The sequence below is a fragment of the Sinohyriopsis cumingii genome, chromosome 11, assembly GCF_028554795.1.
Source record: "Sinohyriopsis cumingii isolate HCF-2022 chromosome 11, ASM2855479v2, whole genome shotgun sequence".
Lineage (NCBI taxonomy): Eukaryota > Metazoa > Mollusca > Bivalvia > Unionida > Unionidae > Sinohyriopsis > Sinohyriopsis cumingii.
In genome coordinates, this window is record NC_142971.1 from 16661821 (window position 1) to 16686190 (window position 24370).

The 24370-nt window shown below is 34.4% G+C and overlaps 1 pseudogene across 1 annotated transcript in view; it reads right to left on the bottom strand.

The window, feature by feature from the left end:
• Positions 1-696: 696 nt before the first annotated feature.
• The window catches only part of LOC149787664 (sodium- and chloride-dependent GABA transporter 1-like), a 72598-nt pseudogene continuing 48924 nt past the window's right edge, over positions 697-24370 (bottom strand). The window contains exons 7-13 of the transcript XR_016424084.1: positions 23140-23368; positions 17844-17956; positions 15892-16032; positions 13057-13156; positions 11144-11244; positions 3452-3616; positions 697-1264 (exon numbers count right to left, since the gene is read on the bottom strand). The product of XR_016424084.1 is annotated as a sodium- and chloride-dependent GABA transporter 1-like (transcript). The remainder of the gene's footprint in view (positions 1265-3451; positions 3617-11143; positions 11245-13056; positions 13157-15891; positions 16033-17843; positions 17957-23139; positions 23369-24370) is intronic.

A 24370-nucleotide genomic window follows, 5' to 3' on the forward strand; every position in this document is an offset into this window, starting at 1 on the left:
CCTCAGTGTACCACTACTTTCTTAATTGCACTCAAAGTACTAATGTTTCTCTTTCTCTTTATTAAACCCCTCAGTGTACCACTTCTTCTCTTAGAATGAACATATGGTTAAGTATCCCATTTAACTGGTTACATTTTGTTCAGTCATTTACTGCACATGAAATTTAGTTTAAGCCCAACGAAAACCACCTAAAATGTGGCTTAGCATTATTAAATATCCTATATTTGTGTTTGTGTTGACAGCCTAGTCAGAATAGTATCCCCTCATGCATAGTAACAACATCATTAGATACTGTTAAGAATGGTAAAAAATGGATGACCTCTTCCCCAAACTCTTGCATAGTTACATATACACAGGAGATGCTTAATCTATGCCAATCTGATTTATGTGCCTTTATTTTAATGCCATTTATAATGAAGAAATAATATTTAAATTGTGCCACTGTGTTTATTTTTATGACACTGCTGGCATTATATGTGTTGAACTGCTTGCTGCTCATGTATGTGCATTTACATTATATTTGATGTACACGAAAATAAACTTATGCCATACCCTCACGAATGTATCTATGGCATAAATCAAGCATCACCTGTGTGTGTGTGTGTGTGTGTGTGTGTGTGTGTGTGTGTGTGTGTGTGTGTGTGTAACCTGTTATTGTATGTATTTAGAGAACCTGATAACCATCTGAACACAGAGTGCATTCCATTGATTTTAATCTATGTGACATTTTTGGGCCAGTCATTTTCAGTAAACAGTATCAACTATTCAAATCAATTTTAATTTTTGTGGACACCTGCTATCAGTTATTTTTTCTTTTCTTTTCTAGACTTCTGGATGATGGGCTAAATACATTATGTCAAAATTAGACAATACCAGCCCATACACTTCTGGTGAAATGTAACTACCCGGTGTGTTTGATTAAATGTTTCTATTCAGTCTACACATCAGAGCATTCACTAGAACTGGATGGTTTATTACGGAACAGTTGTGATGCAGATCCATTTGCCTTTTGAAGAGCAATGAAAGATGCAGCAGGTGTTAACTGGGGTGTAAGATTTTGGAGGTAAACTGATCCAGCCTGCACACCTAGTTGCTGTAGGTTGGCTGATATATCTGATGCATTTGAACCGATCAAGCGAGCAAGCAAGTTTATATCACAGGTCACAGGAAGCACATCCTGGAATGCATAACGTACATGACGTTGTCTGTCCACAGAATTAGCAGGACCCCAGTCTGGTTTTGGCTGGTTTACTATTTTAAGCAGCTGTGGAGAAAACAAAACATGAAATAAGCATAATGTATCACATTTTTTTCTCCTCTAAGGGCAGACTGGTTTTCTGTCTGTATACTTATCAACAATCACACAAACATATGTAAATATTCACTTAATGACCAATAATAAATATAATTTCCATACCAAAGTAGCTTATAGGTCAGATAAATTGATTTTTAATCAACAAAACTTGACTGTAACTGATAAAATAGTTTTACTGAATTTTATCCATGTTTATTCAGTCATTCTGAAATCACTGAGTGGAAACAGAAAATGGGTCCATTAGTTCAATTGTCTTACATTAGTTCAGTGGAAATGGAAACTGTCCATAAGTACAACTGTCTTACTTTAGTTCAGTGGAAACAGAAAATGGGTCCATAAGTACACCACTCCCTCGATAACTTGTGCCCTGATTAACTCGCGAACCTGCTTATAATGCGGGTCAGGTGTGGATCCCATTTTTTAAACCAGAAAATACCCAAAAAATTGATCCCTGTTTGTTGAACCTGAATAAAATCGCTATCAAAATTGGTAATGGAAACTTTTATGTATTGCTCGTTTTATCATCGAAAACGGTAGATGGGACCTGGAAATTGTATTCACTAAGAAATATCAAATTTAAAAATAGTTAATAAAGTTTTTTACATTTTCTTTCCAAACAACATTCCTAGTACAACGCATTTAACGATATGTAAGGAAATTCTGATCAATGAAAATGTCACTTATGCCAAGTGGAGGCAGTACTTAAATAAATAAATATAAATTAAATAATTTTTTTATTAACTGAAATTTGTGTTTTAGTTCTATCTTTTAGTTCCCTTTAAGTGTAATCATCATAAATGCAATGTGTCCTTGTAATTAAACATAAAATGCATCAATCTACCATAACAGCTATCTCCGCGAGCATTTCTCTGAGAACCTAATTAAGTGCCGACCATGTTTTGATAACTGACTTACGGAAGTATTTTTGCACTGAATTAAAAGCTGGCCTCCTTTGTATTATCAAGTTAATAATGTCTTTTGAATCAAGTAAAGGAGGTGGAATAAAAGAAAAGTTAAAAGGCACAAAAATCCTACAAACTTAAAATGTAGCGGCCCCAGTCGTATGTTGGGTGAACACTTATAAATGTTATTCTGTATGTAACATAAACTACCTTAAATTAACCAACTCTTTCATAACAGTGATCAAAGATAACAAGGCAGCCAGGTGAAATGAATACTTCATAAAATAAAGAGCTTGATTTCACAGATACGGACAATTGTGAGCAAGCGAGTTTCAGAGAATTCTTGAACTGGCACTTAAAGATATCCTCAAGGATGATAAGAAGTTTCATTATTACATTCTATGAAATCATGACAATAATGTACTAAGTGAACAATACAAAAATTTAGTTTCAACATAGACAATGGTCTCATGAAATAAATGGAATCTTGTTTGGTGGTGTATCAAAAGTTAGTCTAGTTCCCTGCTCTAAGGACTCCCGATTTGGCAGGATAATATTAAACACCACTATGGATCCAGACTAATCAAGAAAACAAAAAGCTGTGATGTAATACACTGATTTTTCGTGTACACGTGATGCTTGCTGAAACCAGTTGGAACGATCTTGCATATGTTGGACATTTTGAAAATAAATGTTATTTAAACAGAATACCAAAAAAACTTCATTAGAAAAAGTGTGTTATTAAAAAGTATTATCGTTGTGATTGTAAAATGAGGATTCTGTAAATAAACAGCCCAGTTTCCTAATGCTGCTTCCCCCCCCAAATGGTTTTCTCGATGTCAGAGTGATTTTTTTTTAATTTTTGGAGATCCCTCAATAATATGCGCCTCGCTTATAGTATGGTCTATTTTTGTGGACCCCATTGTGCGCGAGTTATTGAGGGAGAGGTGTACAACCGTCTTACATTAGTTAAGCGGAAACAGAAAATGGGGCTATAACTACAACTGATGTAAATTAGTTATAAAAAAAGCTGAATAACTCTGTACTATACAGATTTAAAAACTTGCAACCTGAACCAGAAGATACATACACTGTTAAAAATTTTAAATCAATGGTGTTTGTAACTTGTAGGGAGAATTTAAAAAAAAAAAGTATTTGAAAAACTAGGATCAAAGAGAAATATATGAATGTAGGTACAAGGGTTGCCCAATTTGGCCCTTTTATTAAAACTTACCCCCCAAGCACCACCTTCCACACAGAAAGCATACAGGAACCATCCAATTATTATAACTATTGGAGCTAGTGCTATTAACCAGCTTAACACAAGGCCAGAAGTAGGGTATGAAGTACCATCTAGGACTGGTTCCTTGTACTTGATCATGTTGAATAGAATGGTGGCCTGGAATGGACAAGATAGTTTCTATTATATAACGTATCCCTTAGTCAAAGTTAACAGCAAGGACCCAGTCTGTAAAGGCAGACTGAATTCATGCTTTTCATGGATGGTTTACTGATATATACAGTCCAATATGATTAAAACAATTTCACAAGGAATATACCAAGACAAAAAAAATGTAATAATAAAACTGTATGCAGTAATAATTATTTTTAAAAAAAAGTAATAAGGCAGATCAATGGAAAAGATTATAAATACACTGTAGTATATTTACTAAATATGCAAGTGTGTTGTACACATTGTTTAATGCATACAGTAGACCTAGATATAATTCCTCACAGTATTCTGAAGTACCTTTCAGAACACAGGTAATGTCCTGGATTCCATTATACTGATTAACATTTATTGTATCATTACATTTATTGTATCATTACATTTATTCTATCATTACTGCATAATTTATTTCATTTTATGTTAAGTTCTGCCTGATGAAAACCAATTTTTTATATTTTGTATGTTAAGTTATAACCTAATGAAAACCAATACTTCACTTTATTTTAAGTTACTGGCTAATAAAAACCAATTAAGTTCACTTATTTTTTGTTAAATAATGAAGACAAATTTATTTCAGTTTATGTTACTGGTTAAAGAAAACCAATATATTTCTCTTATGTTTAGTTATGAGCTTTTGAAAACCATTTCACTTATATTTAGTTATTGGCTAATGAAAACTAACTTATTTCACTTTATGTTATTGAAATCCAATATTTCACTTTAAGTTGTTAGTTAATAAAAATCAATTTAGTTCCCTTATGTTTGGGTTTAGGCTAATGAAAACCAATTCATTTCACTTTATTTAAGTTACTGGCTAGTGAAAACCACATTATTAAATGTCCCATCTTGGTTTTTTTTAAATGCAATATTATATGACAGTTTATGTTTGCATCATAAGAGTTGCTTTTGCGTCTGTCATGATCTACATTGTAAAGAGGAAACATTACATGTCTAATTTTAAATATCCTACAAAGTGGATGTCTTATGAATAAAAACTGGAGTCTCTCAAGGGAATTTTTGCTTTAATATCCTAAAACTATTTGCTTCCATGCTCTGGATAATTCATGATCATTTGTAATGTCCCATACTCAGCGCATAAATATCTTAAGAATTCTGAATTTTCCTCAATTTCACACTGCCTTTATCTGCGACTAATGTTGATCACATGGCTTCTAATGGTCACATGATATGAGACTGGTCATCAGTCATGCATGAACATTGTAGCAATATGGGATATTCCATTGTCTCCAATCAGACCAACACCCTCACATCAGATGACAACATATGGAAAAGGAAGGTGATGGAGGCAATCAAAATATGACACTGGGGTCCAACACTAAAAAGGGATCACCCATCTACACCAGTCTCCTCATATCAGGTGATCACGATAAGTCATGACATTAACATTAGTCACTGATGAAGGCAATGTGATATTAACAAAAATGTCAAATTCTTAACCCTGGTACTGCTGTGTTGTTTTAGGATGACCTTGAAACCAGTACTGATTTGTTTCTAACTGCCCTTTCTTGGTATGCTGAATTGTTTCAGAACAATACAGACTTCTTTGACCAAATGTATATAACAACTACAAAACTAGTATTTATAATCAGATTGTTGTGAAATTGTACAAAGTGATGCATATATGCATCCAGATTGCAAACACTAAAAAAAATTCGGTATGTTACAATATTTATATGATGCAATATTTAGTTATGTAGTTATTATTCACAAATTTTCTCCATAGAAAACATAATTCCATTCATTTATATAGTTCATTGATAAGGAACATATATTAATCATACTGAAAATGATAAATAATTATAAATTTACTTTGGTTGCCATAGCAACCAAAAAGTAATATTAGTGTTTGAAAGATTTAAAAGACTGTTTAAAATAATATTGTTGGCAGAATCTTTTATCCAACTAAATACAGCATTCATTGTTCAAAGAACTTGTTGTTTTGATTATGAAGGTAAAATAATATTTATCATAATGTAGAACTATTATATTTTTCATGTTTTTAGGGTGAAGAGAATACTGTTTATGCAGTGAAGTCAAACTAACGGAAAACTAGTTATCTCATTTGAAAATTATTGAAAGGCAGATGTCTTACAGATTTTTATGTTAACATCTCTATAAGCAATTACTGTTGGTTGCAAGAATAAATCTGATGAATACAAGTATCTCTATGCATGTGACAAATGTAATAACTGACGCAAAATCCATCTGTAGCTTTGTTATTGACTGCAGTGGACTATTATTTCATCACATCATGTAAATGAAACAAATATAAATTTTTCTTTCAAAATAAAAAATGCTGTTAAAAAACACATGGAATTAACGATATTTAGGGTTATTTCTAGACTCAGACTACATAAACGTTTCTTTTTGCCAGCTTCATTATAAACCTTAAGTACATCATAACTTTCCTTTACTATCTATTAACATACAGACTAAATTTGATTTCTTTAAAAGCTTTTATAATTATTAACACATTCTATAATATATGACAGCAAATATAGTTTTTGAATAACTTGCTTTACAACTCAAGTTGTTTTAATTTCTCATTTTTAATACATCTCATAATGTTCAGCTAAGTTATTTTTTTGGGGGGGCATCCCTCTTCTGATCTTTTCAGACCATTAGAGTTTGGCCCACCTTCCTAACTGTAGCTGTACCTGTAGGCTTAGTGTATTTGTCCAAGGTGAATGGTTTTCATTACAGTTTTTTGTTTGTTTTCTTTAAATATTTTTTTTGGGGGGTGGGGGTAACTTGTATGGGTTGTGTTTGTACACTTTCTCATATTGTATTTTTTTTTATGGTATGTTTTGGGTTCTTTCAGATCCTCGAAGTTTTAAAAAAATTATTTATTTCCACAACTGTCAGTCGCCTACCAGATAGATGCAATATCATCAGATAGAGCAATATTATCACAGCCATTAGTTTGGGTCTTCTTGTGACACAATAGTGCACCAATTTTCGGTTATATAGGGTAATTAAACAGCCGAAAAACTGAGATGGAGCTTGAAACACTGGGGAGCTCTTGTGTCCGTTACACATGTATGATACAGGACCCTCTCTATCATATTACCAGAATGGGTCATGGGGGTAATCTAAGGTATTATTGTCATTCTGTATGATTTTTTTCCTTCAGATTATTGATTTTCTTCTCTCTCAACATCAAACTCATGTCTAGCACCTGTGGAGTGGAGCTGTACATTTGAGAGGCCTGGAAGTCATTATTACAGAAAATTAACAAATATTTCTCATTGATTATAAATCATAGAGCAAGAGTTGTGAGGTTTTCAATAATAATTTATAATTTCAACTTGCCAAATATATTTGAGATTAAATTTCTCAGCAACAGTCTTAACATATCTTAACTTGTATGTTGTCAAACATTTGAGGAAAAAAGATCAGAGATCAAGCTTTTTAGGTTCATTGGCCTACCTCGGAAACTAGCTCTGTTAAAACTAAACAAAACGAACTGATGAGGGGAAAAAAAAGATTCGTATTGGGTCAAAAGTTCAAATATTGGATGAAGGTCTTGAATTTTAGATTCCAAAGTCACATCCCTTTCACAATGCTGTTGAAAGAGTGGGTTAAATTAAGAAGTGAATCTATCTCTCTTGTCCATTTCTTTTTCAACTTGATTGTTGAGAGAGAGATCGAGAAGCAGAGCAAAATGAACTTTATAATGAGATAGAAATATTGTGATTTTTATTTTTTTAAATGATAGGCAAGGAAGGAATATGTTGGAGTCAACACTCGACATTCCCCCTCTAAAATGAATGGTTGGTCCCTTTCAAGCTAGTACAGTTCTCACTCTTGATGATAGAATGTATCACCCAATATAACAAAAGACTCAGCGCATGACAGACTCATTGATAAACTTAGCTACTATATAGTTTAAGCTCGATTAGTGGAACTTTAAGTTGTTACTGAATGGGATTGCCATGTTATAACACTTATATTCCAACACACGATAGTGTCAGAGCACTTTCATATCAACACATGGTATATTCCTGCCGAAAATTAATTTTCAGATTTGGAAAACTCTGCATATTGCTATTTATTCCTCAACACAAAGCCCTAACAAACTTTATTCTAATTTGGAATATCGCATACATATATACAGTAATCAGCGCCAACTGGGTATGGGACAAATGCAAGACTGCAACTACTTATCAGCCACCATATTGTTTATATCATTTCCACTGTTGACAACAGACTTTCCTGGGCAAATAAGTCGGTTTGAATATTTGTTTCACTGATGTTCTGTTACAGTGATGCAGAGCCGTGATCTTCAAGACAATTACATATGCTATCACCTTGTTATTATTAGCACACGATTAATGACTGCCCTAGATTGGACATCCATATACGTCACTGCCCTGTGCCATAAAAATATGGTATTCGCACACAGAGCTAGGTGATATTTGACCATAAATATATGGTTCCTGCATACACAGGCTGGTGACATTATCCATAAATATGTGGCTTCCGCACTACCAGGGTTAAGATATCTATGCTCTGAGTATGGGACATTACTAATGATCAGTTCTTCCTTTTGTCTGCTGAGCGTTGAAACCATCTCTGATGACCTCGAGTGACAAGATTTACAAATTAGCCATTTTGGCAGCCATATTAGATGTAAGATTGACACCAATTTCATTTATGATTGTGGTGTAAACCTAATGCCAATATAACCATTCTTTCAGGAGAATTAGTGACAAGATTTTCAATATATTCATTGTGGCTGCCAAAGTTGATGTCTGCAGGGCACTATTTTTATTATGGACCAAATAAATGTCTTTTTATGAAAACCATATGTAGATAGGATTTGTCCTGGAGGAGAAAGCATTATTTTATTATGGCTGCCATGGTGGCCATACTGGATGTCAGCTTGACATCATTTGTATTCCGGATCAAGGTGACACCATAAGACTTTGGTGATAACCCTATGACACTATGACTTTCCATTTTGAAGGAGGAGTGACAAGAAAATTTCAAGATAGCCACAATTGCCACAATATCTGAGGTTAGATCAGCAACATTTTCATTCAGGACCAAGTTGATATCAAAGAAGTCTTCTGCTGAAAATCCTATGTCTATATGTCTTTCTGTTCAGAAGGATTGGCGATTTCAAGATTATCAAAATGGCTACTGTGGCAGCCATATTGGATGTCAGAGCAGTAACATTTTCATATAGGACCACCAACTAGACATTCTAAGAAGTCCTTCATTGAAAACCCTACATCATACATGTGACAGGAAAAAACAGTTCACATCAGGACAAATCAGGAGATTTCCAAAATTTGATCAGGAGTTTTTTTTATCTCAAAAGCAGAAGCATTCTGATTGACCCAATTCTTTGCATGCAAGCTATTGAACAAATTTACATTATTTTACTATGAACATCATCTCATCAAATATATCCTTTTCACAGTAAATTGTTGCCATTTATACTCCTCCTATATGTGTCACAAACATTTTCAGCATTTCCTAAAAGATCATTGCTTAGATTGTATTTTTGGCAGTCCTCATCATTGTTGCTCATACCACTTAGGATATGATGTATGTTTACTGGATACATGTTTCCACAGTCAGCCTGAAATGACCTCAGAATGGAAAATGTACTTAGTGTCTGTATTAAAATGCAGCAATTGCAGTACAACTCTACTATTGGTATGTTCAGATTGTTTACTTCTTGCAGAATTGCTCAATACTGGTACTGTATGGGTCTAATGTTTTTTGAATGTCAACTAGATTCTCCACATGAAACACAAACACGTAACTTACACCATCACACCCTTTGTTGTTACCATTACTATCACCATTCTTTAATAATGACAATCAAATCCAGAAAATAACAATCACTTGCTTGTATTACAAATGAAGACAAAGTCCTCATTCACCCCAATCATTTCAGATTATGATGGCGGTTAGTACTTTAGTCTGGTTTACATTCATGTTTACAAAGAATTAAATCTAAGTCAGTGGTGTTTATATCAGTTTTTGTTAGTCACTCATTGTAGTGTCAAGCACATATTTTGCCTAAAAAATGTGGTCACTGGTCACATACTGCTGGAGGTTACAACTGTGAGTTTATAATAAATTAGTGGTAGTAGTAGAAGAATGCAATTAAGAGTACGATTCCATAAGAACAATAAAATAGTCACGATGTGTGTAGTTTTGTCCATTTGCAAGAGAACTGTTGTGTAATTTCTGACTCGGGGAAAATTATTTTGACCAGATCTGAAAAATAAACTGCTACCAGAATCAGGACATTTTGGCAATAAAGTTGGCAAATAGTCATGTAACTTTATCCAAATCTGAAGCAGATTCTGCAAACATGGACTTCAATGATGACATATTTGTTGTTGCGGTTAATCAGCTTTTACAAGACAGGGTTTCTGCATGATGTATTGTTGTTGTTGTTTTAGGGTTTAACGCTATTTTTCAGCACAAGATAGGCTATACATGGCGGCCAGTATAACTGGTGGAGGAAGAACCCTGGAAAACCCAGGGAAGAACCACCGACCCATGAGAAGCTACTGGCAGGCTTTCCCACATACCCACACTAGCCGAGCCTTGGACTCAAACCCACACAGACAGAGGTGAGGTGGCAGTGATCCGTAATGGTAAGTGCTTTAGACCATTCGGCCACTCTGGGCCCCTCTGCGTGATGTGTGATGTCTTTCTTGCCACCATAACAGATTTTAAAATCAGCTTTACTGGAAGATCAGAATGCTTATTCATGACCCTTCAAACTTTAGACCAACCAGTGAAAGTGTCATGTCCATCCATTGAATTTTCATGTTACATTTATGTTGCTTAGATTTTGGCATTTTGGCATTCAGAGAAACACACTCCTAGACATTTCGACAAATTTTAAACAACAAAGTCACGCTGACCCATTTTATGCCACTTAGCTCTTGAGCCATCAAACCATAATCAATTAACATCTTTAATTGTGTCAAAATTACATTTGTATCATACTTAGTACCGACTCTAACCCATCTCGACAACTTTAAGCACCAAAGAAGAACATACCCTGCAGAGAATCAAAGTAATGTTAAATGTTTTATGCTGACTGCGCTCTTTAGTCCTTTCAGAATTACTTCTGCTTCTGAAATAACGCATGTGTGCAGTTTTTTATATTTATCTGTCAAAACATTATTGAGCATTCTGTTAACAATAATAATTTGTTAATAATCTTAATAATTTCATAATTTCACAATATTCCTCATTTTTCAAGTCAAATATATACACAGACTAAATTAACTCTAACCATTTTTACAGTAAGTAAGTTATCAAGGACTACAATGGAATAAAATTCATCTTCGATCATAAAAATGTGCCACTTTATTACTAGAACACCAGCTATTATTACTGAACATGAGATATAGCTTAAATACTGGTTCATCAATACAAAGAAAACATGGCTTAAAAACATTAAGCACTGTGACTTACTACAGTTACAAGTGGTGTGATATACTTCCAGCAAATCTTCCAGTATATGTTGGGTTTGGAGCCAATCATCATTTCAATATCTTCACTAAATTTGTTAAATCCTGAAACCAAACAAAGAAAGGATTATCCATAACACCAGATATTTACTAAATGCATGTCCTGATGCAAGCAGGCATCATAGTCACTGAGAGTTAACTCATCTAGTATTTACAATGGGTGTTAACTCCTAGTATTTACAATGGGAGTTAACTTGGATAGTATTTAGGTGTCAGGGTCCAGTTTCGTACATTGGCCCCTGACAAATTTCTTAACTTAAGGCTATGGTGTGACTTTTTCAGCTATTATTATTTACTATTTAAAGATATGGATATATTTGTGAATTAGGTGTTTCAGGCTTGTGTTGTTCTTGAAATTGATGTCAGGCATGTACACCTTCAATAGTCGGCTAGGAAGAAGAGCTAGCCTCCCATAGCAGTAAACACATGGGTTTGGGGCAAGTAGAAGATTTCAAAAACGGCTTGGATGACAACTATGTTCAGTTGCATCAGCCTGTTTAGTACACGCAGTTTTGCAGAATTATCATCTAGGAAAAGGGCTTATGTTTGGACTGTTAGCATCACATGGTGACAAAAATGACCTTTGGACATGAAAACTGCAGGTAGAAATTTTAGATTGGGGTGCATAAACTTCTTCTGTAATGAACTGACATTGAATTCTTTGGTCAAGTGGATAATATTCTCATGTTTTGTTCTAATATAGGTATCCAAAAATATGACCTTTTTGAGCTCACTTGTGTATTTGATTTTTATGATTTTTTTATACTAGGCTGCTGATTGCAACATTAAATTTGTACATAAAACTGGCCCTTGCCCTCTTAGAATAGGAGTTAACTAGGCTAGTATTTACAATGGAAGTTAACTTGGCTAGTATTTACAATGGGGTTAACTCATCAAGTATTTACAATGGGAGTTAACTTGGCAGTTAGGGGGCAGGGGCCAGTTTTTATGCACAAATTTGATGTTGCATGCACCTTACTAATATAAAAATTTATTAAAAAAGTAATAAATGAGTGAGGTCAAAAAGGTCCATATTTTTTATGGGTATTATGAAGCACAATATAATCATATCACACACTTGTCATGACAAGACTAATGAAGTTCTTAGAATAAAATGTTTATGCATCCCAACCCATATTGTATACATGCATATTTCACATCTGAAGTCCATTTCTGACAGCATGTGGTGGTCACAGCACAAACGCTTTCCCTGGGTGATACTTTTGAAAGACATTGTCTACTAAATAGCTTGATGCAATTCAGAATAGTTCTCATCCAAGCCATTTTTCAGATATTCTACTTGCCCTGAACCCATGTGTGTATTGCTATAGGTGGCTAGCTATACTTCCTAGCCAAATATTGGTAACTCAGAGGCTACATACTGTGCAGTGACTATGGGAGGTGGACATGCCTCACATTAATTTCAAGAACAACACAAGCCCAAAACACCTAGTTCATAAATATATCCATCCCTTTAATTATTACGCAACAATAGTTAAAAAACTCACACCATACCCTTAAGAAATTTGCAACGGGCCAATATGTGAAACTGGCTAATGCCACTTTAAGATGGGAGTTAACTCATTTAATATTTACAGTGGGAGTAAACTCATCAAGTATTTATAATGGGAGTTAACTCATCTAGTATTTATAATGGGAGTTAACTCATCTAGTATTTACAATGGGAATTAACTCGTCTAGTATTTACAATGGGAGTTACCTCATCTAGTATTTACAATGATAGTTAACTCAACTAGTGTTTACAATGGGAGTTAACTCCTCCAGTATTTACAAGCATGTAAAGCATTGTAATAATGGACTTAAACCATATGAATTGTACCCAAATGAATTTTATACCATAAATCCAGTTGATTGCCACACATTCCAAAAAACCAACAAACAGAAGGGGAAAACCACTGATACTGTAGTCAACCAGATTTAGCAGCCACATTCCTCCCTGTGCAAAAAAAAAAGATGATAATGATGATAATAATAATAAACATAACATTCTGCATCATCAGTATCATCAATACAAAAATGGAACAAGAGGCTCAAGTGGCCTGATATTTCTAGACTGTTGCACTCTGCATGATTAAATGGTACTGCAAGAGAATAATTCAACATAAAAGTAAACTGTACAATAACAACTAGGGGCGAGTACTGCCAGGAAAAAAACACATTGCGGTATATTGCAAAATAAGATAGAGCAATATATTGCAGAGTAAACAAAATTAATATTAGAATCATGTTCTAAATGAATCTATTACAAGATAACTTCTTTACTAAGTCTGGATCAGAAATACTGACCATATCAGCCTATATTCCACGTCTTAACAAAACACTCTAGCTCAGAAATATGGCTGCCAGAATGGCAACAAGTTCAGCCAATCAGATGCTAGCTCACTTAATATAAGATCTAGATGACATAACCATATATTCCAAGACTGATAAACTGGATCGGGAAAAAAGCCTCCAGAATTGTAATATGCTCTGCCAATCAGAAGCGAGATCACCTCATTTATATGCATGGATCAAAATTATGATCAAACTTTAATGAAATGTTGAGTGTATAAATGTTTTTGCCAGATTAGATCAAAATCACGTTAGAAATTTGGCCTCCATGCAACACGTTCAACCAATATGATGCAAGATACTAATCCATGGTTTGTATTATCGTGGCTGTTTTTGTTGATATTGTCATCAATCTGAACTTTTTCAGTCTTGTTCAGACTTTAGGGCTGTACCATTTAACTCTCTGGGGAGGGAATTAGTGGGTGGAGGTGAGGGATGGTTTGAGACTATTTTTAAAAACATTTCTGAACCTCAAATAGCTTGATAAAAATAATCTTGCTCTGATTTGCAAAAAAAATAATTAAATATATCCATTATATTTCAACAAAAAAATTTATCTGGAGGTAAGAGAAAAAAAATATCCTGGTTAAAAAAAAACCAAAGCTACCCTCCCCAATAAATAGATCAACCCTGAAAAAAAAGCAAAAAGTAAGTCCTGTCAAAGCCACCTCATCTTTGGTGAATAATTATTAGTTACCTTTTACATCCATCTATATGGCTAAATTATTGAGTCATTATTCATCTGTTTGGGGAACTTATTCATTTTTAGCCTTGCTGTATTTTAACATGGTCATTTAAATCTGTGACAGATTACTGAATTCTTTTTCATAATATTAAATAAATGCACAATTCAAAATTTATTTAAATACAAATGAAAGAAAAGTTGCTTGTACTTTGTAATATTTCTCAAATATGAACTTTGAAATATTTCTGAAATACATACTTTGAAATATTTCTCAGATATGTAGTTTGTAATATCTCTCAAATGTGTACTTTATAATATTTCTCAAATATGTAATTTGTAATATCTCAAATGTTTACTCTGTAATATTTCTCAAATATGTAATTTGTAATATCTCTCAAATGTGTACTTTGTAATATTTCTCAAATATGAAGTTTGTAATATCTCTCAAATGTGTACTTTTTAATATTTCTCAAAAAAATCTGTTATACTCTAACAGAGCCCCACTCATTAAAAATTATTACTAAAGACAAAATGGCACATGATATTCAAGTGTGTAAAGCCTTATCTGATGATTTCTTTGTTAACATACTTTTCTCCCCTGCCATCTTTTTAGGAGTAATTTCATTCAACAATGGAACAGAACTCCATATTAATTTAATCCAGAAGTGTTGGGCATTATTTACAGAAAAAATGCACTAAATTGTATTTTGATCAGATGACATAAGTGTACATGCTATAAAAATGGGGCCTTATTGGGAAATTGATGACAGCTGTCCTAAACAGACTTATTCACTGTCTTTCTCGACCAGATTACAAGTAAAAATGATGTTGCCGAAAAACACGCAGATGCTTACTCATGAGTTTAGTTGCCTGGGTACATGCAATCATGATTGACCTGAGCTTTCTAAAGAGTCTTACAAATTGACCATTTTGCTACAAAAGAAACTTATTTCATAGTTAATTAAATTACCTTAATAGTTTACTCAATTTTGATTTTTCCAAATACCTCATAACAATGATGTCACTTCAGTTCATATTTTCAGTAATACGGTGTTTTCTGTGTTCCAGCTGACTTCAGTTTTGGTTCAATAATTTTCAGATTCGGTCTGACTGTTTTAATTTTGTTCCTTTCAAGTTAACCTATGTTAATTTTTGCTCATTTCTCTCATATATTTGATGAAAAGGCATACTCTTTTTCAGCCTTACCCTTTTGGAGTCCCTCATAATTACCTTGAGTGTATGTGTCTGTGTAATATGGATTTTTAATATAGCTTTAACAATTTGTTTAGCACTGGGGCATCATGCCACAGACATGTAGCATCATGTCCCATCCAATCACATTATCCTGACACCAGGCCAGCCAGTCCAAACACTAACCTCTTAATGCTGATTGCCTAGTGAGGCAGCTGCAAGTACCATTTTTATAAGTCTTTGGTATGACTTGGCCAAGGTTCAAACCCACAACCTCCTGCATCCAAGGCTGATGCTCTAACCACTTAGGCCACTAGAGTGGTCTTATCTTGGCAGCAAAATCTTAAGTATATTATGAGAACAGAAGACTCAAATATAAATTTCCAACAGATTTCCAAGAAAGTTATTTAGTGAGACTTATTTTAATGTATTTAAAAATATAGTTGTGTGTTTTGGATACTTACGTTGCAGACCATCGGTAATCCCAGCAGGAAGCAGACAACAATAATGGCTGTTCTGTACAGGAAGGAGCGGATCTTGGATGAAGTCAGAAAATTTGGATATTCATCTGCAAGAGCACTCATTACACACTCTACCATTGAAAACTGAAAATAATAATTACCCGAGTTTTTCACGTGTGTAAGATATTTTTATTGGTAATACAAACAATTGAAAGCTGGACATTAAAACAGTTTTAAATTTTTTTTATTGAAGTTTGTACAAGCACAGTCTGTTTGGTAACCATTGACTGCCCATAGAAATGTCTGAAATGTTTGAAGGTTACTGTATATACTCATTCATAAGTCAAGTAAAACAGCAAACAACAAAGACCCTGATCTGCCATGGCATAACGTGCCTACAGTTCAAGGTATGTTTTTTATTCAACTGATTACTCCTTTCAAACAACACAGAACCAGATCTTCCGGCGCATTATGCAATGGCAGAGCTGGGTCTGTGCAGTTTGCAGTTGGACTTGACCTATAACTGAGTACATGCAGTACTTGAACTGAAATATAAGTACAAACTCAGGCATGTGCACTGTATAATTTTCAAGCCTAAATTTTAAAAAGTGTTCTTTTATCACCATTTTTGTATAATAATAAATAATATTGTTTCCACACAGACAGAACACCCTAAAATGGGTATTACCCAGATTAATAATAGCAACCACATGTTTTCTGTGTGAAATGGTGCAACAATCACATGCACATCTTCAACAGGTCAAGATCAATCACATATCGTCCATGTGCTGTTTAGTTTGCAGATAGGCTGTACAAGTCATTATGTCCACTAAGATTACTAAAAGGACTTGCAGTGGCCAACCATTTAAGTTTCTGATCTGGGCCTAGGATTTTCTCTCAAACCAGATATTTTTTTTTCCCTTCCAAGTTTTTGCCCCAACTAATATAATGGGCATAATTAGGTGTTTTTTTTCTACAAATTAGAGCAAGAATATTTTTGTCAAGTTAATAAGGGACCCAAACAATTTTTTTCAAAAATATTCCAGATCCAATAGCCCCAGAAAATTAAATCCTCACTCCCCAACATCCTTTACAAACAGATGGTCCTTCAAGACAGAAAACTTTATTTATTTATGAATCAAAAGAACTTATGAACCTAACATTAGCAAGAAGGTGGCTGCAATACTGAAATGACCACAATGGATGATTTAAACTGCTTTAAGTCATTTGGCCCCAGAGGATTTTGTTGTTTTCGCCTGAAATGTGAGTAGGAAAGACATTTTGGGGGCTATTTATAAATACATCGTAATACATTGGCATCCTACAAATTTTCCATGAGACTAATGCCTAGTTGTATTAGAAAAATTGTTTTCCATTGGTTATTTTGCTTGGGCATGAGCAGAAGGGTAAAAGTTGGAATTCCTTTTTCTTTCCTTTTTGCTTAATGGACCCCTCATTTTCGTATGGAGACCGCTCTTTATTCCAAATGCCCACCTTAACCTATTTTTTGCAAAGGTTCACCTGTCTGTGTGCAGTTCAGACCGGTCTGCATTAGATCTGAGGCCAAAAGGTCTAAAATCCAGACACAAAATCGCTTTCTGACCACAAACAAATTTTGGGTGGAAAAAAAGCAGGTCCAAAAATGAGGTTTTTCCCTCTGTATTTTGTAGTGCAACTAGAATTTACAGATTATTTGTATCATTGCAGAGCTATATCTGTCTGCTTTTTTGTAATACCACCCACGTTGGTGTATCTTAAATGACCCTGATGCTGTAGAGCTCAGAAATAGAGTACAACCCCATCAAGCCAACAGGCTGGATCGGGGCCGAATGAGTTAATACAATGCTTCATGTCACCTTAACTTCAGTACACATAACATTATATAAATTTAAAAATTTGTCATCTAGAGTGAACTCATCACATTTACGGTTAAGTCTTTACAAGTTCGTTCATACCTCTGATCCAAAACCAAGAGTCATCATCATCAGGAAAAAGAACACCGACCACATCGGAGCAACAGGCATGCGAGCCAAAGCTTCAGGGTACACGATAAAAGCCAACCCAGGTCCTGATAAGAGAGAACAGAAGGAGATTTACCTTTAAAATAATTGACTAAACTAAATCAAGATGAATTTTCATATAAAATTCTGTCAACATCCCTTGTCAGTTAAAAGTGCACTGAACTATATTTGCATTTGTAAAATACAAATGCCCGAACTGCAAATCAAAATACTCAAAACGTGAGAAATGAATAAATGCTAAAATGTCATGAAAATCTAATAAGGTCATCTATACATGCACATACACATAAATACCAAATTTAATTTGCCTACCTCATGTAGGTACTGATTAATTTTGCTAAGAACTTGAGGTTTTTGTATTTAAAAGAAGTTCAAACGTGTAAAACTTTGAAAAATTTCTGTAAAGGTCTGAAAATCTATTCAATTCATTTACATATGACTACAAAGTCATCTACATATGAATACAAACATGCCTGTCATATTTAATTTCTTTACTTCAAGTCCGTTTTCCTTAAATGTTCTAACAAGATTTTGCCACAAAAGTCAAAGTCCATCAAGTTGAAAAAAGACTTAGATTTAACATTACTAGCACAAGATAATAATCTGCATCATACCAGTAACATAGGGATATGAAAAAACTAAAAAGAATATTAAAAATCACTTGAACATTATTTGAGTATTTTTGGGCAAGTTTCTGTAACTAGCTCAGGTTTTTTGCATTCTGTTTACACACTGTTATTATAGTGGAATCATGACAATTGGTGAGGAGATGCATGTTGATGAGTGCTGTGTCATCATCATAAAAAGTAGGTCACTGGCCCATATTTCTTGATACAATGACCTGGATTAAATTTTTTGTTTCATTTCCAAGGCTCTATTCAAACTAGATTCAGCAAGATACATGAATGTATTCATCTCTATAAGTACCACATCCTTACATTTAAAAGGTCATTATGACCTACTTTTTAGATTTTACTGGCTTGGTTAACATTTTATGCTTAGCTCGTGACCCACAAGTTTTAACTCCATGTATACATAAACTTATATCTGGAATCATGAAACTTGATGAGATGCATTCTGATGAAGACTACACCTTCATCACAAAAGCAGGTCACTAGGACCCAATTTCCCACTTCACTGACTTGGTTTAAGTTTGTGTATTGAAAATTGAGCACTGTTCATGCTAGAGTCATCAAGCTCGATGAATACGTGCAGCTAAGCTCATTACCATAATGTTTTCTGCAAGCTGTATAAAATCTATCCACTATATAAACATTAAACTTGGTGAGGGTTGCATTTTAATGAGCACTGCAGATATATGTCATTATGAACTGTATTTCATGCTTCAGTGATTCGACTTGGGTTAAATTGTGTGTTCATATTCAGTTTTCAGGCATTGTTCATGCTAAGATTATAAAACTGATGATTATATATTTTGATAAGAGCTATTGCTTTATTGCAAAATACAATCTCTGTGACCTATATTTCATGCTTCAGTGATTTTGTTGAAATGTAAAGCATGAAAGTTCATTTATTACATCCTGTTTATGTTTGAATCATGAAACTGAATAATTGGAGACTTCTGTTATTACTACACAACCAAAGAGGTCATTGTGACCTACATTTTATGCTTTACTGACATAGGTTAATTGTTTTTTGTCTTCTTCATGACCACATAGATTTTTCCATGCTTTATAAATCCTATTCTCCACAGAGGGTCCATTCTGACCAGTGTGGTTGAAAGTATGAATAAATATGTTTAATCCATGCTAAACTTTCCATATTAATGACCATACATTGTATATTGCAATAGGATACCCCAGTATGTAAGTGTTTATTATTTATGTGAATAAATAGGAATCAAATGAGTGGATTGCATAAATTTCATGTGAAACCTCAGTTGCAGAGACTAATCAAGTAATCACTGATGCACAAAGTATGCTTCTAATGGTACAGTAATACTGACTGTAACTGTAATACTGATTGCCACTCTCATACTGGCTGTAACTCCAATACTGACTGCCACTCTCATACTGGTTGTTAACTCCAATTTTGACTGCCACTCTCATACTGGCTGTAACTGTAATACTGACTGCCACTCTCATACTGGCTGTAACTAATACCGACTGCCATTCATACTGGCTGTAACTCCAATACTGACTGCCACTCTCATACTGGCTGTAACTAATACTGACTGCCACTCATACTGGCTGTAACTCCAATACTGACTGCCACTCTTATACTGGCTGTAACTAATATGGACTGTCACTCTCATACTGACTGTAACTGTAATACTGACTGCCACTCTCATACTGGCTGTAACTCTAATACTGACTCCACTCATAGTGGCTGTAACTAATATGGACTGCCACTCTCATACTGGCTGTAGCATTATTATTTACTAACTCATGCTGGCTGTAACTGTAATACTGACTGCCACTCTCATACTGGCTGTAACTGTAATACTGATTACCATTCTCATATAGGCTGTAACTCCAATTATGACTGCCACTATCATACTGGCTGTAACTGTAACATGGACCAACTCATACTGGCTGTCACTTTGATATGGAATGACGCTCTTACATTGGCTGTAACTGTAATATGGACTGACACTCTTATACTGGTTGTAACTGTAATATGGACTGACACTCTTTTACTGGCTGTAACTGTATTGTGGACTGCCACTCTTATACTGCCTGTAACTTTAATATGGACTGCCATTCATACTGGCTGTAACTGTAATATGGATTTTCACACTTATACTGGCTGTAACTTCAATACTGATTGCCACTCTCACACTCCCTGTAACTTTAATGTGGACTGCCACTCTCATACTGGCTGTAACTGTAATATGGACTTTCACACTTATACTGGCTGTAACTTGAATACTGACTGACACTCATACTGGCTGCAACTTTAATATGGATTTCACACTTATACTGGCTGTAACTTTAATACTGACTGCAACTTATACTGGCTGTAACTGTAATATGGACTTTCACACTTATACTGGCTGTAACTTGAATACTGACTGATACTGTCATACTGGCTGTAACTCCAAGGTTACTCAAAGCATGTGACTTTAACACACTATTGCCTAATAAAATATGGCTCCTACAGGTGAACATTGATAATAGCTTCTGAAGCAGCCTTCTTCTAAGAACACTGATTTGCAACAATGAGAAATAAAGTAACATCTTGCTTTTATCAACTCATTTTAAGTACATCTACTACAATGTCATAAAAATGAATGTTCTTTTTATTGTTTTATGCCTTTTATGCCCTTTCACAAGGATCAACATTTCTTAAGTTGGGATGAATTTAGTCTGAATTTATTTTCTGCATAATAATTGATGTTAACAATGGCTGTTGGACACTAATGCTGTTCCTTGTGTTCTCTAACACTTTGTTTCACAAATTTCAACAAAATGGGCCACTTACCAACTTGTCCTTACCAACTGACCTAAATTCCCAGACCAACTGTCTGTTTGTTGCCATCCTGGTATACTTGTACAGTGTCACAAGAACTAAGTTCTCTACCACTCTAGACTTACTGCCCAACTCGAAAATAGCTGCACACCTATTTACCTGATTCTGGTATAGCCCTACCTATGGACTCAAATCAGACTATCGCTTGCACAAACAATCAATAAAAGGGTAGTACACAGCCTGGATTTCTCACCAAAATTTAGCTTAACTCTTTACCTTCTGCTAACGCATATATGCGACCATAAAAATAGCCTTGTATGCCCAAAGACGCATATACAAGCTGCTAATAATACTCTCTCTGTCCTGGTTGGTTCATACATGCGTTTCCAGCCAAGGGTTGGGAAACCCAGATACGTATATACACGTTTCATATTTAAGCTTTGTCTTGGATGAAATTACAAACATCCGTTCTCTTTTATAATACTTAGCCAATGAAAATAGTCCTTACATAAAATGATGAACGTATTCTATTAGTAGTTTTACAGCATATAAGCGGGAAATTCAATTGAAAACGAGGTCAATGGTGACAGTAAAACAAAATGTCAACATTCATGTATTCCGACAACGATTCTGATGGAAGTTTTGAAGGATTTGAAAGTGATGATATTGATTTTGACCAGATTCAAAATGAAGGATTGGACATTAGTATAAGTCCTGTTTCGATACCTGACATTTCAGATTTATCTGAAATGCGAGTCAATCAAATCTGGTCGGAACACGTGAGACCGGTAAATGTGGATGACTTTACAGCAGTTTCAGGGCCAGCATTTATTTTAGAAGAAAATGCAAGGGAAATAGATTTCTTTTTACGTGCTTCAGGCAGTATCATAGAAAATTGCCAAATCTGCAATAAAATAGTGGACACATTGGTGTGCAAAATAGTGGTGAGAAAAGTAATCTAATATACATTTTAAACACATATAATGATATATATTTTTGTATTATAAATATGTGAATATAAACATTGATTCCTGTGGATTATATGTACTTGTTAGTGGAAATGAGTGGCACAAAACATTGGTAAGTGTTTAACATTTTTTTTATAATTAAATTACATAGTTTGCATGGGACAAAAATTGATACAGAAACATGTAAATAACTCGAGAAGTTCTCAATCAGGCAGCTATTATGATGTTCTGGGGTTCAGCCTACAAACTGTTTCTAGAAGGCAGACTGCTTATCAGGCTTAGTAGCCAGGGCAGCAAGTACTTGCAGAAGGTAAAGAGTTAAAGCTTATACACCAAACACAGCATAATTATTATTGCATATTTAAAGCTTTGCAGAGGTAAGCTTTGTAACTGTTGACTTCATTTTCATTTACATACAGTTGGGAAGGGGGGTGGGGTGTACACTACAGAACACTGCACACAGACCTGATAACATATTCTGCAACTCTAAAGTAAAAAGATTAATTTAAACTGAACTTTGATTCCAATAAGTGCAAATATTTTGGAATCAGAGCCCAAGTAAACATTTTATACAATTCTGAACATGCTGGTAATAAATTTCGGTTTTAGTTTATTAAATTTACCCTAATGTCAGATGTAAGTACATATTGGTGAACACATATCTTAGTCAATAAATTGATTATTTAACCTTTTATCTGACAAACATGTAGATGTTTTCTACTCACACAGCTGCATTTTCCAAATCATTTTGTATGTTTAATTGATGGCATCTGTTCATTAAAAAAATTTGTTGAAATAAATGAATTATCTTCTGTGTAAAATATTCTTACCATCCGCAGCCACTTTGTCAACTGTCGTACCCTTTTCAAGGGCCATAAATCCTAGTATTGAGAAGATGACGAAACCAGCAAATACACTTGTCCCACAGTTAATGATGGCAACAATCAATGAGTCCCGATAGCAGTTGTTTGTGAATTTGTTGTAACTTGCCATGGCAATCATGCCACCTGTGCAGGTGCAGAGTGAATAAAATATCTGGGTTGCTGCATCACTCCATACCTTGAGAAAACAAAATGCAAATGACTGATGAAATTACAGCAAGGCTATATAATATCTTCACTTTATAAACATTCCACTGATGGTAGATAAAATGTCTGTGGCATGTTTTGTTTTGAATTATTGTAAGAACCACATTAATCCTTTGACAAAAGCATCAGACTTTGTTCTATCATCAAGGAAAATATACCTGTGAATTCTGGGTAAGAGGCAACCTGCCTGTTCAGTTTTTGATGTATCCTAAAGGGCAGTCCACCTGCAAAGTTTGCTAAGGGAATATGAAGCATATCTAAAGATATCACAAAGAAATCTCTTCGCTTTGGTTGGTGACCTTGAAGCTGACCTTTAATTTTTAAATTCCTCCAAATCAAAAGATGTGCAGTGCAGCTATGAATGAAATACTGATAATCAGATTTTGCAGAAATTTAATTGCTGACAGATGCATCATAACCATGCTCCTTTTTATGTATTAAGAAAAACAATCACACAAAGAATGAAGTATGAATTTTTATTTCTGACCTTACAAGAAAAGCTAAGGACCATTGCCAAATTAAATCTCAGATTAATTGGTTTCTCCTTCACTTAACTATCTTACACAAAGTGAAGATGATGAATGGCAAAGGTTTAAAGATGACATGTTTTCTTTAATTTATTTAATTCTAATCAACAACTCAGATCATAGCTTGTGCTTCGCAAAATGAAAGGTGTTGACTTTTTTTGCCGGTCAAGTCATTAAGTTTGGTGAAACGTGATGGAACTGAATTAATAAGCAAGAAATCATTCACCTGATAATAACCCTGACTTTTGACTCTTTAACCCTAAATAATTAGGAGTTTTTTCTTTTTCTTGAACCCAGGGACTCTTTGACCCTAAATAATTAGGAGTTTTTTCTTCTTCTTGACCCCAGGGATCACTCAGAATTAAAGTATACTAATATTAGTAACATATCAAACTAACTAACCATAAGTAGATCCTTTCATCAGATCCTATTAACCTTGACCTTTC